The following is a 13,969-nucleotide window of genomic DNA, read 5'->3' on the forward strand; positions in this document are numbered from 1 at the left end:
CACTATTAAACAGTGTTAAGGCCAGAAACACTGTATACAGCAGAAACACTTAAACTAACAAAATTTGTCGATTGGGAAGAACTGAAAAAGTCGAAAGGAAAATTTCGAGGAAAATACTGAGGCCTAAAAATAATAGTAACGCTAAATACAAATGAGGACCAGAGCTCTATTTGAAAATGCAAAAGCTAACAGTTGTAGTGAGGAAAAGACGACTGAATGGATAATAACAGACTAACCTCACAGACCTTCAAGTTAGGAAATCGATACACATCGTTCACTGAAACTGACAGAGATATGACAAACACTGAAGTCAGAATGACCATAAGAGTTAACAGAATATTTTTTAGAGAAACAACACAAAACGCAGTATATCAGGAAAGAAAAACGTCGGCAGATAGAAGGAAATGGACCCAGGAAACGACACTCTCGAAGGATGAAGGAAGTCTTGCAGTATCAAAAATTAAACATAATGAAGTAAAGCCGAAGCTGTTTTGTCGTACCTCTAAAAGGGTTATTCGAATCAATAAATGACCTACTACAAACAATCTGTCGCTAGAAACAAAGCTCTACAACACATCACCGTCATAAGATCTCAATGTTTATATGCTTGTGAATGGTTAACAGTATAATGTCAGTTGTATAGAACAGAGATACGACGAAGACAGATTATAAAAAAAAAAAAAAATCAAGTGCGATACAAACTATAAATGACTGGAGAATGTGAGGTAATGAGAAGATCTACTAGAACATACAGATGATATCATAAGTAATGTGTCTTTGAACACCTCTAGCGAATGGATGAGAGCAAGCTATGTTATTGTTGTTGTGATCTTCAGTCCAGAAGGTGGTTTCAGTTGGTTCAAATGGCTCTGAGCACTATGGGACTTGACTTCTGAGGTCATCAGTCCCCTACAACTTAGAACTACTTAAACCTAACTAACATAAGAACATCACACACATCCATGCCCGAGGCAGGATTCGAACCTGCGACCGTAGCGGTCGCGCGGTTCCAGACTGTAGCGCCTAGAACCGCTCGGCCACTCCGGCCGGCCAGAGGGTGGTTTGATGCAGCTCTCAATGCTACCCTATCCTGTGTAGGCTTCATCATCTCGAAGTACCTACTGCAACCTACATCATCCCGAATCTGTTTAGTGTATTCATCTCTCGGCCTACCTCTACGGTTTTAACCCTCCGCGCTGCCCTCCAATATTAAATTGGTGATCCCTTGATGCCTCAGAACGTGTCATACCAACCGATCCCTTCTTCTACTCAAGTTGTCGCACAAATTCCTCTTCTCCCTAATTCTGTTCAGTACCTCCTCATTAGTTACGTTACCTACGCATCCAATCTTCAGCAATCTACCATAGCGCCACATTTCGAAAGCTTCTAGTCTCTTCTTGTCCAAACTATTTATAGTCCACGTTTCACTTCCACATTTGGCTGCACTCCATACAAATACTTTCAGGAAAGACTTCCTGACACTTAAATCTATACTCGATGTTAACAAATTTCTCTTCTTCAGAAACGCTTTCCTTGCCAATGCCAGTCTACATTTTATATCCTCTCTGCTTCGACCATCATCAGTTATTTTGCTCCCCAAATAGCAAAACCTATCTACTACTTTAAGTTTCTCATTTACTAATCTAATTCCTTCAGCATCACCTGATTTAATTCGACTACATTCCATTATCCTCGTTTTTCTTTTGTTGATTCCTCTTATATCCTCCTTTCAAGACACTGTCCATTCCGTTCAACTGCTCTTCCAGGTCCTTTGCTTTCTCTGACAGAATTACATTGTCCTCTGCAAACAAAATAAATATTCCTGTATCTCTGCGAAAAGAAGTCAAGAATAGCATGGCCTACAGAAATGACAAAAGAACTAGAAAGAAGCAACATTAAAGAAACGTAAACAACGGGAAAAAACTTTATTAAGAATGAAATACTACATCTAGAAGTCTTTAAAGGCAGAAAGAACAAGAAACAACATGGAAAGAAGAAAGGAAGAGACAAAATAGGGAGAAGATGAAGCAAAACAACAAGGAAAGAAGGTTAACTGAATATGTTATGTAATCCTAGTTGGTCACAACGAAGATAAAATAAAAAAAACTAAAGCCAGAAATTAATAAAAACAAAAGGGAACAGATGTTGAACGAAAAACTTATAAATGGACGAGTATATCGGTTTATCGAAAACCACAAGGAGGCAGCACTCTACCTCCCTTACGAATAGTGCAGCGTTAATGTAGTTGATTGGAATATTCTTGTGTGGGGAGTGAAACTGGGCTTGTTATACGCCTGCCCTCGTCTCTCACAAGCGAATGATTGAGGAACCTACTTTGTGATCAACCCATAGTAAACCGCAGACGACGTGTACTTTTATCAATACAGCGCACCAAACCATCGCTCTAGTATTGTGTAATAATTTGAAGCTGAAGAACATTCCACGAACATGAGGATTCATTTGTGTTCGTACCTCCTCCCTCTCCCAAATACTAAAAGATAATTTGACCTGAAACACACTGAGCACATTTCTAATGGCACTGAATGACGTGTATACATCTTGAGATTAGCAAAGACTGATCTGTGAGTCGTGAATATGTATTTCTTGTTTTTTCCCTTTTTTTCGACTTGTTGTGCCCAAATAAGGAGCGCTTTTAAACTTACTTAGCGACGCTTTTCTTTCCCTCTCAGTATTTCTCCCACTGCGTTTCCTTGTACGTGCTTCTGTCATTCCTGAATTTTGTCGGGTAACCTTCTCAGGAAGTTTGTATATGTGAACAACAGATCTGAATTTCTTTCTCTCTTGAACAATTTCTTCATGAGTCTCAATTTCTTTTAAGTGATAATTAACTTTTGTTAGCCAGTTGTTTTGTTATTTCATCTATATGGCTAAGTTCGCAGCCGTGAGGATAACTACATTTTATGATAAAAGAATACATAGAACTTGTGCTCAAGACCACGTTACCAAGAGAACACGACAGAGTGTACACAATATTGTCAGAAAAGTCTATTCCACTCTGTGCAGAACTCTTTGCTGCCGATACACAGACGTACAGACGTACGACATACGTCGCGCATATATCAACTAGAACCCCCCCCCCCCCTTTTTAACATGTATTTCGGATGTCACTTTCACAAGTCAAACCATGTTGTTTCACTATCTTCCGAAATTTGTCCATGTGCAAGGGGTCGGTTAGTAGACCAGCCTACATACCTTTCGTGTATAAATAGTCTACCACAATATTTCTTTGCTGTAAGTCATCCTTTATATTGGTGATTTATATTGATGTGTTTGGTCTAGCACAAGTTTATAGCTCCATTGTTGTAATATAAAATCTTGATTGGTTCCAGACTGATATTAGGTTCTACCTCGTCCTGATCACAATGCTTCTTGAGTTGTGCGTGATAAAGTCATGTACTCGATTTCTACAGTGCCCGATGCTTCTGTTTACTGTTGTTTACAAGATCAGGATGTAAGTGCTCCCATTTTTATCCATCCTATACGTTTTCGGGAGACTGATTTGATGCAGCTTTCTATGCTACTCTATCCTGTGTAAGCCCTTTCTCGAATAACTATTGCAACTTACGTCCTTCTGAATCTGCTTAGTGTAGTCATCTCATGGTCTCCCGCTGCTATTTTTACCCCCCCCCCCCCCCCCACACACACACACACACATTCCACCAGTAGTGAACCGTCTATGTAGATGAGTATATATGGTGATTGCTGATGGTATTTATGTTTGATTTGATAAGTTTCTTGTGATTTCTTTTTCATGCAAATGCTTTTCCCGCATGGGGTCGTAAGATTTTTCCGATAATTTTCCTTTCTTGTTTTTCAATTGTTTTTGTCTTTCATATTTAATAAATTATCGTGGTGTCACATGCCGAAGAGTTTCCGTTTTAAAATGTGTTAAAATGTCGTAAGTGTTCCGTCTTGGTATAGATTACTATTGTGAGCTACAGGTTAGTTTGTATTCTCTTTGTACCCTTGGAATCCTTTCTTTGTTAACTTCCTCATTTATCCAAGGTGATTCAATATTTTCTTCTAGATACTCGAAATTACTGCTTGAGATATTTTGCAGAATTTCGTGATTAAAGGATGATTTTTTAATCTTGTTTATATGTAGATGTACAGCGCGATAGTTAGCTGCACCAGGTAGAGAGAGACATTTTCACCACAAGTGTTATTCTTTAACACAAATATACATGAGAGAATTCAGTCATAACCACGCTGTATACCTACAGGCAACAATGAAGTAGGATTCCTAACTAGCCTTTTGTGTATGTCAGGTTGCCTAGTAACTTTTCGATCCGACTCATAAAACATATTGCTAAGAGCCTAGCTTTAGATTCCCATAGATGTTGAAGTGGCATATTAGTTCAGCTGGACAAGGGGAAGGAGGGAGGGAGGGTGGGGGACTAATGAATAGGAATCCTGCTTGCTTTTGTTAAAGAGGTACTATAGCGGTATCCTATCGTGAATTTGGAACAGCAGCGAAACCTAGTATATAGTAGGAACTATTAAGTAGTCAACGAAACAACACTGGGACTGATACACTGACTGTGGCGATACCATGGCCAGCACAAGCTGCGTCGTAGTCCAATGCCGACATGACACCACACGGAAGAAGTAGCCTAGCGCTGGGACGTGGTTCCGGTGATAGCTCGTATCGCCCGGCCTCAGCTGAGCCAGCCTGCGGGGTCTCACAACTGCGCAGCAGCTCCCAACGACCGTCAACCAGTCGCCAGTCCTGCTCAGATATGCCAGCACTACCTCTTTGATATCGTTTACAAGGCACTACGGAAGGTACAGGGTGCATGGAATCACCTTACTGGATTTCCTCGGTTGCTGTAATCTGATTGTAAATGTTCCTTAATGCAAAATACGTACACGGGGTATATCATAATATCGAACACAGAACAGGTGAAATGAAAGAGTACCGCTACGATGTATCGAATTTTACTCTTGAAATTGTCCTCACACGGAACACATTTCTCATCGTTACTCGCACCAGACATAGTTTGCTTTTTGGTTAGTATACACTTAGAAAAGAGCAGATGAATCATATGGAACGTGCTCCTCATCATGATTTGTGAGTGCAGCATTCTTTGGTTGTATCTAGCTCGGAAGTCACATATTTTCTATGTGTGTGTGTGTGTGTGTGTGTGTGTGTGTGTGTGTGTGTGTGTGTGTGTGTGTGTGCATTTGTATAGGTGGGTGGGCGTGTACATTCATGATTGTGCACACAATCATAAACGGTATTTATGAAAGACGCATTACAAACTCTGGAACGTTTTTTAGATGAATAAATAAATACCAAACTGTTATGGGATCAGGCAGTGACGTAAATGCTGTCTTACTGTTCGTTGGTCAGTGTTCCTTGCACATTAACCAAATCGAATAAACTCACTCCAGCGAGAGAGAGCACTCTCATATATTTACATAACATCAAAGATTACAAAAAATACTTCTATTAAATTAATAAGTAAGCTCCGGAAGCATTTAGAACACAAGAAGGTCGATAAAAGATTATTTATATATGGCAGGATCTGCACCATTTAGACTTGATGTACTTGCGCAGTAGATGACCAGGTCTTTTATGTTACGATGTCCTGAAGTCTTTAATCGCTGATATGTTACTGACTAAACTTTTATTGTAAGCAGTCACATCAATATCAACACGTTTTTGACAAGTCTCCAATGTGCCGTCGCCTTGAAACGCCATACGTTCATATCACATAGTTACAGAACGAAATGCGAACATTCTTAGTCATAAATATGATGCTCCCCATCATTTTATTAGAACAAATAGTACCAATAACGACGCTTTTTCGACAGATCTCAATGTGCTGGTGCCTTGAAACAGGACATATTCGCAAGGCTTAAGTTATAACATAGAACCCATCCAACACGGACTTCAACCAAAAACGATGAAATCCAATATGGCGTCTACTAAGTTCAACTTGTGACGTAGAATTGAATGTTGCATCTCATTCTTCAGGCCCCTTCCACGAATCAAAAATATGACGGTCTTATTCAGTTTCTCATGCTACAGTACGCTCTGTTACGTGAAATACCACATTGCGACATAACGAAAGTCGACCAGCTCCTCGTCCAAGAACACTTTCTCGTCGTGTATGAGGACAGCTTTCACCCAAGTCTGCTGGACCCCAGATGACAGGAGATGTGACCATGCGAGCAGCCATCAGCTAGTGGGTGGGGATACCTCTTACGTGAAAATACGTGTAGACTGTCAGTCTGCGAGATTGTTTCATGGAGTGTTTTTTTTTTTTTGACATGATTGCACTTCAGCAATGGTGCACGTAAAAACTTCATAAGACTGGAAAATAACAGCCACCCAGTCGTAGAATTAGAAGTTGAATAACACAACTCATCGTTGCAAAGCGAAATATGTCTGTATGCTTGTTATGTAGACGACATAATTATGACGAAGAATTACAGACCTTCTTCAATACATTTAACAGCTTTCACGAAAATATCTACTTAACAAAAGAAATCCAGAATGAAATACTGAGCTGAATTTTCGTGATGTCGGAATATCTATCGTAGATAACAATATTACCTTTAAGGTCTTCCGTAAGCTAGGCTATTCCGACAACATTATGCCCGCTAATTCTTCTCATCCACAAGCACACAGTTTACCATTTTTCCATTCCGCAGTTCATGGTGCTATAAGAATGCCTTTTTCACCTATTAATCCACACAATGCAATCAATGTATTAAAATCGCTTATTTTTAACGATGGATACGAACAAGATTTAGAAAACCGTATCCTCAGAAACAAAGCCACCAAAACATTCAAATTTTGCAGGGTAATAGATCCGCATACAACAAAGACAAATATAAGAAGTCTATTTCCATCCTCTTTTTAGCCAGTATGTCCCACCTTTTGGTGAACAAATATAAATGTAAAGAAACGTTTTCTATTTATAATAGCTAATAGAAAAATCTTGTGCACATTCTGAAAAGCGTTGAAAATCCATTCTTAAATTTAGGCATTGCCAGAATGATTTGCAGTAACTGTTCCAGTTATTATATAGGAGAGAAAGGTAGAACAAACGAAGTAAGGTACAAAAAACATCTCTTTGAAAAGAAATAAAGTTGGTAATGTACACAATTCCACCTTCGCAGAACATTTACTTGCTGCTGATCCCTCTCCGTAAAATTTAGAAGATATGGTAGTTCTGTGCAAACAGGTAAAAGGGCGGAGATAGATTTATGGGAAGAACTTGAAATTTCCACACACTTAGCTAACGAGGACGGCAATATTTTCAGCGATCAGCTCCAGCTCGCAAGGAAATATTTCCTTGAAGGATTTAAGCCGCTGTTTCTGGCGGCATAGCCGAGTTTACCGCTCGCTTTTGGCCACCACACGACGTTTGTTTCCCTCATAATACTATTTCCATCTCTGAAATCTACTTTCCGTTTTTAAATTTCATACAGCATATTTTGCCACGCATAGCTACTTTCTCTCTTAATATTTCGTACTTCATGTATCCCCATGGTTCCCCTCCCTCCTTTTCCCTCCCCCTTTCTCCAACGTTTTTTAGTCTGTATATTTTTTAAGTGTCTGGTTCTTACAAGATAAGTTACGCATTTTTGTTTTTATTCACTATTCTAATAATTTACGATGTATTTGCTTTGCTTTCCTCAGATTGCTACTTCCATCCAAGTTTAATATTTTTACATATTATACTTTATCACTCACGGCTAATTTCCCTAGTTGTTACTTCATAGGTTATAATTACCCCCTCCTCCGCCTTTCTGCTTGTATTTTAATCCTTTATATTTCTTTTTATAAGTACATTTTATTTCATGATGATTATACGACTCTATGTAGCTGTGCTCTTTTTTACATTATGTTAACATGTTTTACGAAGTGTATTGGCTTCATATACTGTTACTTGGCACGTTCCCGTATTTATTTACAAGTTTTTCGCGTGCTCCTTCATGCACGCATACGCAGATAATTAGCACTGTTTACAAGAAAGAGCCTTCTTGGTCTTTACATGGCATGTGACTGTAACATCTCCCTTCCCCCTCTCCACCTACCCCCCGTTTTTGCCTGTTTTCATTAGTTTTATTCTGTTTTAATTTTAGCTATTAACCATTTTATTTGCTGAATCAGACATCGGCTGCTCAGTGCGGCTGTACGTACACTCGTTCGCGAAGCAGGCGCCACCCACCATCGCCAGTGGCTGCACATCACTGGCCTTGTATGTGCCATACCAAACGTCTGCTGGAGACAATGTCATGCGTGTTTTATTTCCAAGTTTCACTACAAGCCCATACATTGTTGAGCTACCACGTTCAATTATGCATTTTAACTGTTGATATTTGCAGGTGACATGCACATTGTTCTAGACAAGAGCCTTACGGCTTCAATATGCGTTTGTGGGAATATGTGATTTTACGAGTGAGTATGGTCTCCTAAAACTTTTTCAGATTATTGTCTATCGAATTTAGTTCTTTCTCTGGTTGACATTCGTAGCTATTGTGTGATAATTTGTTCAATAAAACCATTTTCCTTCTAAGGAAGACAAATTTATATTTGACGAAACCATAGGAAAGGGTTAATAAACCATTAATTTTGCTACTGGTTGGCTGTTATTTTCCAGTCCTATTAAGTTGAAATTGTTAATACTGTTTGATGATGTTTGGCGTGTGGAGCGCTCAACTGCGTGGTCATAAGCACTTGTACAAAGTCACAATTTTTACACAGTACAGTCTAGCTACTGTCACGAATGATAATAATGAAATGATGAGGACAAGACAAACACCCAGTCCCCGGGCACAGCAAATCCCCAACCCGGCCAGGAATCGAACCCGGGACCCCGGGACCTAGAGGAAGCAACGCTAGTCAGTAGACTACGACCTGTGGACTCTTAATAGTGTGAATGTGCCTGTACTCCAAGTGGACTTTAGAACTCAAGATATGATATTTCTTCCTAATCTTACTCCCTGAAGAACCACCAGATTCAATACGAAAACCCTCCATTACCCATTATTATTTCTGTTGACGTTGATGTTATAATTCTTTTCGAAACACTATCCATTCCATTTACCTGGGCTTCCAAGGACTTTGCCATATCTGACAGAATTATAATTTTAGCACCATACTTTAAAAATTTTATTTCTGCCTCCAGAATTTTAATTGCTTTGTTAAATGTGTCCTTAGTGTGCTTTATTGCTTACTCTGTATGATGACTAGCAGCATCAAGGATAGGCCACTATCCCAATTACTTCTGCCGTTCATGTATTTCGACCCGTGCTGCTGTACTTTGGTTTCTGTAAGAGCTGTAGTTACCGTTTTGCACTTTATGTTTTATTCGAGATAGTTTTCACAGTGTCAAAGAGTTTATTTCATTCAAGATTATCGAAAGCTTCTTCCCAGCTATACCAGTGCTAACAGCACTGTATGTTTATCTCTCTTCAATTTATCTTCTAAGATAAAACCGCGAACTCACAAGCCGAGCGAGGTGGCGCAATAGTTATCACACAGAACACGCATTAGGGAAGATTACGGTTGAAATCAGCTCTCAGCCATACTGATTTATGAAATGCATTTGCAGCCTGCGAATACAGTACCACAACAGCTTTGCAATTTACTGGAAACATGTGAAAATTTATGCCGGAAGGGACTCTAACCTAATTTCCCGCTTGTCGGGATGGGTTTCACTATCCGACCACGTTTTCAGGACCGACCCAAATCTCCTTATTTCCCAGCTTCTGCTATCGATCGTCAGCAGAGTCTGTTCCTTCTTTCGGATGCCTGTCCGAAAGAACACTGCATCGAACTATACAGACACTGTCAAATACAGATACTGCATTAATACATTCTCATTTAGGTTCTCCATTATTTCGGTAAATAGCTCCAGACAAATGCCGGGATGGTTCCTTTGAAAGGTCATCATTATCGTGTAAATGCTATTATGCTTATTTCGGATTCTAGTGTTTGCAACGTTCGAATAACAATTCCTACGAGAAAGCATTTGAAAGATCATTTCTTGAGAAAGTCAGACGAAAGTCAAGTACACAGTATAAGCCATCCCGTACATTACAGGTTATAAGGTGTACCCAGCCATGTGTTTATGTAGCTCGGTCTGGTTGAATGTAAAATGTGTATGGGGTAGTGGATATGTGTCCCAATCTCCTTCTCACTCTTGTCTCTGTCCATCTCCTCCTCCCTTTACTTTGTCCAACTCCTACACCTTATCGCTCTCTTTGTCCATCGCCTCCTCCTTTCTCTGTCCATCTTCTCCCTACCACCTCTCCCCATCTCATCCCGCTCCCACTCCCTCCCCCTTTCTGTGTTCATCGCCTCCTGCCACCTTTACCTGTCCATTTTCTCCTCGCGCCCTCTCACTTTCCCCTCCTCCCTCTCTCTCTGTCCATCTCCTCCTTTCCATTCTCTCTGTCCTCCCACCCCTCCGTCCATCTCCTCTTCCCCCCTCTCTGACCTTGAGCCTTCTTTATTGCCATTACAAATTCAGATTCTGTAGTAGTATTCCAATTATAAGCCCGATAAGCCATAAATACAACTTTTCTATTTGCTTACAAAGTTATACTATAACATACTTTTATATACTAAAGTTATATATTATGTATATTAAAAATATATAGCGTATATGTGTTGAAACGTTTATTACAGTAACATGTAAAAATTTAAAGAAAATCGGTCTAGTACTTTTTGAGATTTAGGGGAACAATATCTCCCTTTCATATGTTAAACACATTTCTATTAAAAAAATATATTTACGTCTCAATGATCATCATAGTATCATGCAAAATTCTAAATAAATCTGTCAAGAAAGTCTCGAAAAGTTTGGTAACAATGTATTAACATGTATTAAAAATATAAAGCCAATGTCTGTCTGAATCTTCATCAAAGTATCGCGTAAAAATTTGAAGTACATCGTTTAAGAACTTTTCGAAACTTTCTGTAGCAATCTTTCCCCTTTACTTATTACACAATTATTTATGTATTTCATACATTTAAAAAATAGATACAAAAAACGTTCATACTTGAGTGCAAAGTCGTGTCGAAATTTCAAGTCAGTTGACCGAATCTTTTGTGAGAACAAACGTACGCAGGCTGAATTTTTACATATAAAGATTACATCGCAGGGCATTAACATTACAACATTAGGAATTACATCAAATAATGAAGGTTTACTAGTTCTACGTATACGCTATAGTAGGAGGAGTATATGATTAAAGCTGTAGGTGATGCGGTGATATTCGGAGTGCGAAATTTGGCGTGCACAGCTGTCACTTCTGGCAGTATCAGTGGCTACAGCCCAGTTGGCCATCGAATCGAACTGAGCTTGGTCGCCGGCTGAAGTGGCCGAGCGGTTGTAGGCGCTACACTCTGGAACCGCGCGACCGCTACGGTCGCAGGTTCGAATCCTGCTTCGGGCATGGATGTGTGTGGTAAGTAGTTCTAAGTTCTAGGGTACTGATGACCTCAGAAGTTAAGTCCCGTAGCGCTCAGAGCCATTTTTTTTTTTTTTTTTTTGAGCTTGGCCGACAGATGTGGGTGTGGGTACACCGTTCCACGCTGCTACAACTCTATGCTAGAGTCCTACCGTAGTGGCTGGCGAGTGGTGGCGCCCATTCTCTTGGCAAGCCTTGACCAGATGTTTTCAATAGGTGAGCAATCTGGAGCTCATGTAGGCCAGAACAGTACTCAGATATCCTCTACATTGGGTTAGGACAGGACAGCACATGCAATAAGCGATGTTACGTTATCTTTTTGAAGCGTTATGTCACGGGTGTCTCGACGATAGGACAGTGGCACCGACTGTAACAAGTCAGGTGGTTATCGCCTATTGTCGAAATTACTGGCTACACGAACAATAGGTAATGGTGTGGTGTACCTTGCGCACCCAAAGGCAATCTGTACCACCACACCAGCTGCTCGGCCCGTGTAATGATGATGAATACAACAAATCAACTTTAATTTTCCTCAAAGCCTCCAAACGTGGATGCCTCCATCAAGATGCTGAACACGGAACCGGGACTTGGCAGAAAAGACAACTTGATGTCCGTCTGTATACGATGTTGTAGTTGGAGGCACCACTTTCGGAACCTTCATTTCTGCTATTGCGTCACGGAACACAACAGTGGTCACCATTCTGACAGTCGTCACACTGTCTGTGCGGACACTTGTCTTACTGCAAACAAACCTATTTCATAACTCGAGGCACGTGACGTAGCAGTAAGATCTTCCACGTTCAAGCGAACAACGTCCGTCTTCTCGGGCGCTAGTCGCGTGGGACCATTGTGATCCTTCATGGCGTTCAGTATGATCTCCTTGAATCCATCGCTTTCATTTCTGCAAGGCAGTCGTGGGATCCCGACAAATGTGAAAAGCAATATCGTGGAACGGTAAATCAGTCTCAGTAGACCAAGTGTCTGCCTCTGTCGAATTCCGATATGTGCCAGTTGACATTTCCATTTATTACATGTGGTATAGCACGATGTTCTCACAACATTCAAATGCAATTTCTGAATGAAACACTCGCTGCGTATTCTTTCCTTATCTACAAATGCAGATTGCATCAGTCCTACCTACATTTGCATGTCAAGTCGTGTAGTACACTCGTTCTACTTTGACGACTGTTGCATGTCATTTTCATGCTGCTGCACTTTTAATGACCACAATGGTCATAGTAAGCTGGTTTGTTCGTTTAATGTTCCATCAATCATTTTGCACGATAAATCGTAAAGATGTAGAATGATTCATTTTACATTCACATCTCGAATTAATTTTTAAATGTGGCTACATGCTGAACATTTATTAGGTTTTACATACACCTTACGTGAATCCGTAAGACTAACCAGCCCATAGGTAACATCAGACGGTGAGACAGTCCAGGTAGCTGAGGAGAGACAAGACATTATTGCAATGGTACATCGGAGACCCACAACCAGTACACGGCGCACTATCAGCTCGGTATTCCACAAACGTGAGTGTGGCGTACGTCACGTTCCGAGGCCTTGTACCTATTCCATGTGCAGTCCGTTCAACATCTTCATGCAGGTGACTCAGTAAGCAGACAAAAATTTGGAGAATAGTTGGCCGTACACAGAGACGTCGTGCAATACACTCGATTTACAGATGAGACTTCATTTACACGTAATACCCACAATTGTCATATACAGGCGATGGAGAACCCACATGGCACTATGCAAACAAGATTCCAAGTTAGTTTCTCACTGAACATCTGGTGTGATATGATTAATGACTTGCTGGTAGGACCTGTGTTATTGTAAAATTGCATGACAGTCGCAGCATACGCACATTTCCTGATAGAAGACCTACCTGCAATTTTGAAAGACGTGACATTAGAACAGCGACGACGAGTGTATCTGCAACATGATGGATCACCAATGCCTCGAATAGACAGCTATCCCAGTATCTGAATAATACATTTCCTCGACGGCGGTTTGGCCATTGCGGACCTATTAACTGGTCTGCTACTAGACTTCTGTTTATGGGGCTGCCTAAAGGGGGATGTGTGTGCAGCGACGTTGGGTTAGCGTGAAGAACTTCTCACTAACATCATTGACGCTGTTGCCCACATTAAAGCCCGCCGAGATTATGTTCAATGTGCAACACAACACAGCCTCCAACGCGTTGACAAGTGCATTGAGGTAGGTGTTTGAACGCCTCTTGTAGGGTGTATCAGTCACTTGTTCCACTATTGTACTATCCGCCACAGCGTCTTCACTAAGTAACATCCACACTTGTCTTCATAATCATTCATGGAAGTGTGTAGTTTTCAACCCACTCCAGTTCAATAACGATCAAAAATTAGACACGTGTTCATAGCACTTTTTCGGTTTACTTTCACAGAATCAACTCCAAATTACGTGACATTCCACCTGAATCACGCCATTCGTATGAGTAAGTAATTATAATTCCTAAACACCACCTTTTACA

This window comes from Schistocerca nitens, chromosome 4 (genome assembly GCF_023898315.1).
Source record: "Schistocerca nitens isolate TAMUIC-IGC-003100 chromosome 4, iqSchNite1.1, whole genome shotgun sequence".
Lineage (NCBI taxonomy): Eukaryota > Metazoa > Arthropoda > Insecta > Orthoptera > Acrididae > Schistocerca > Schistocerca nitens.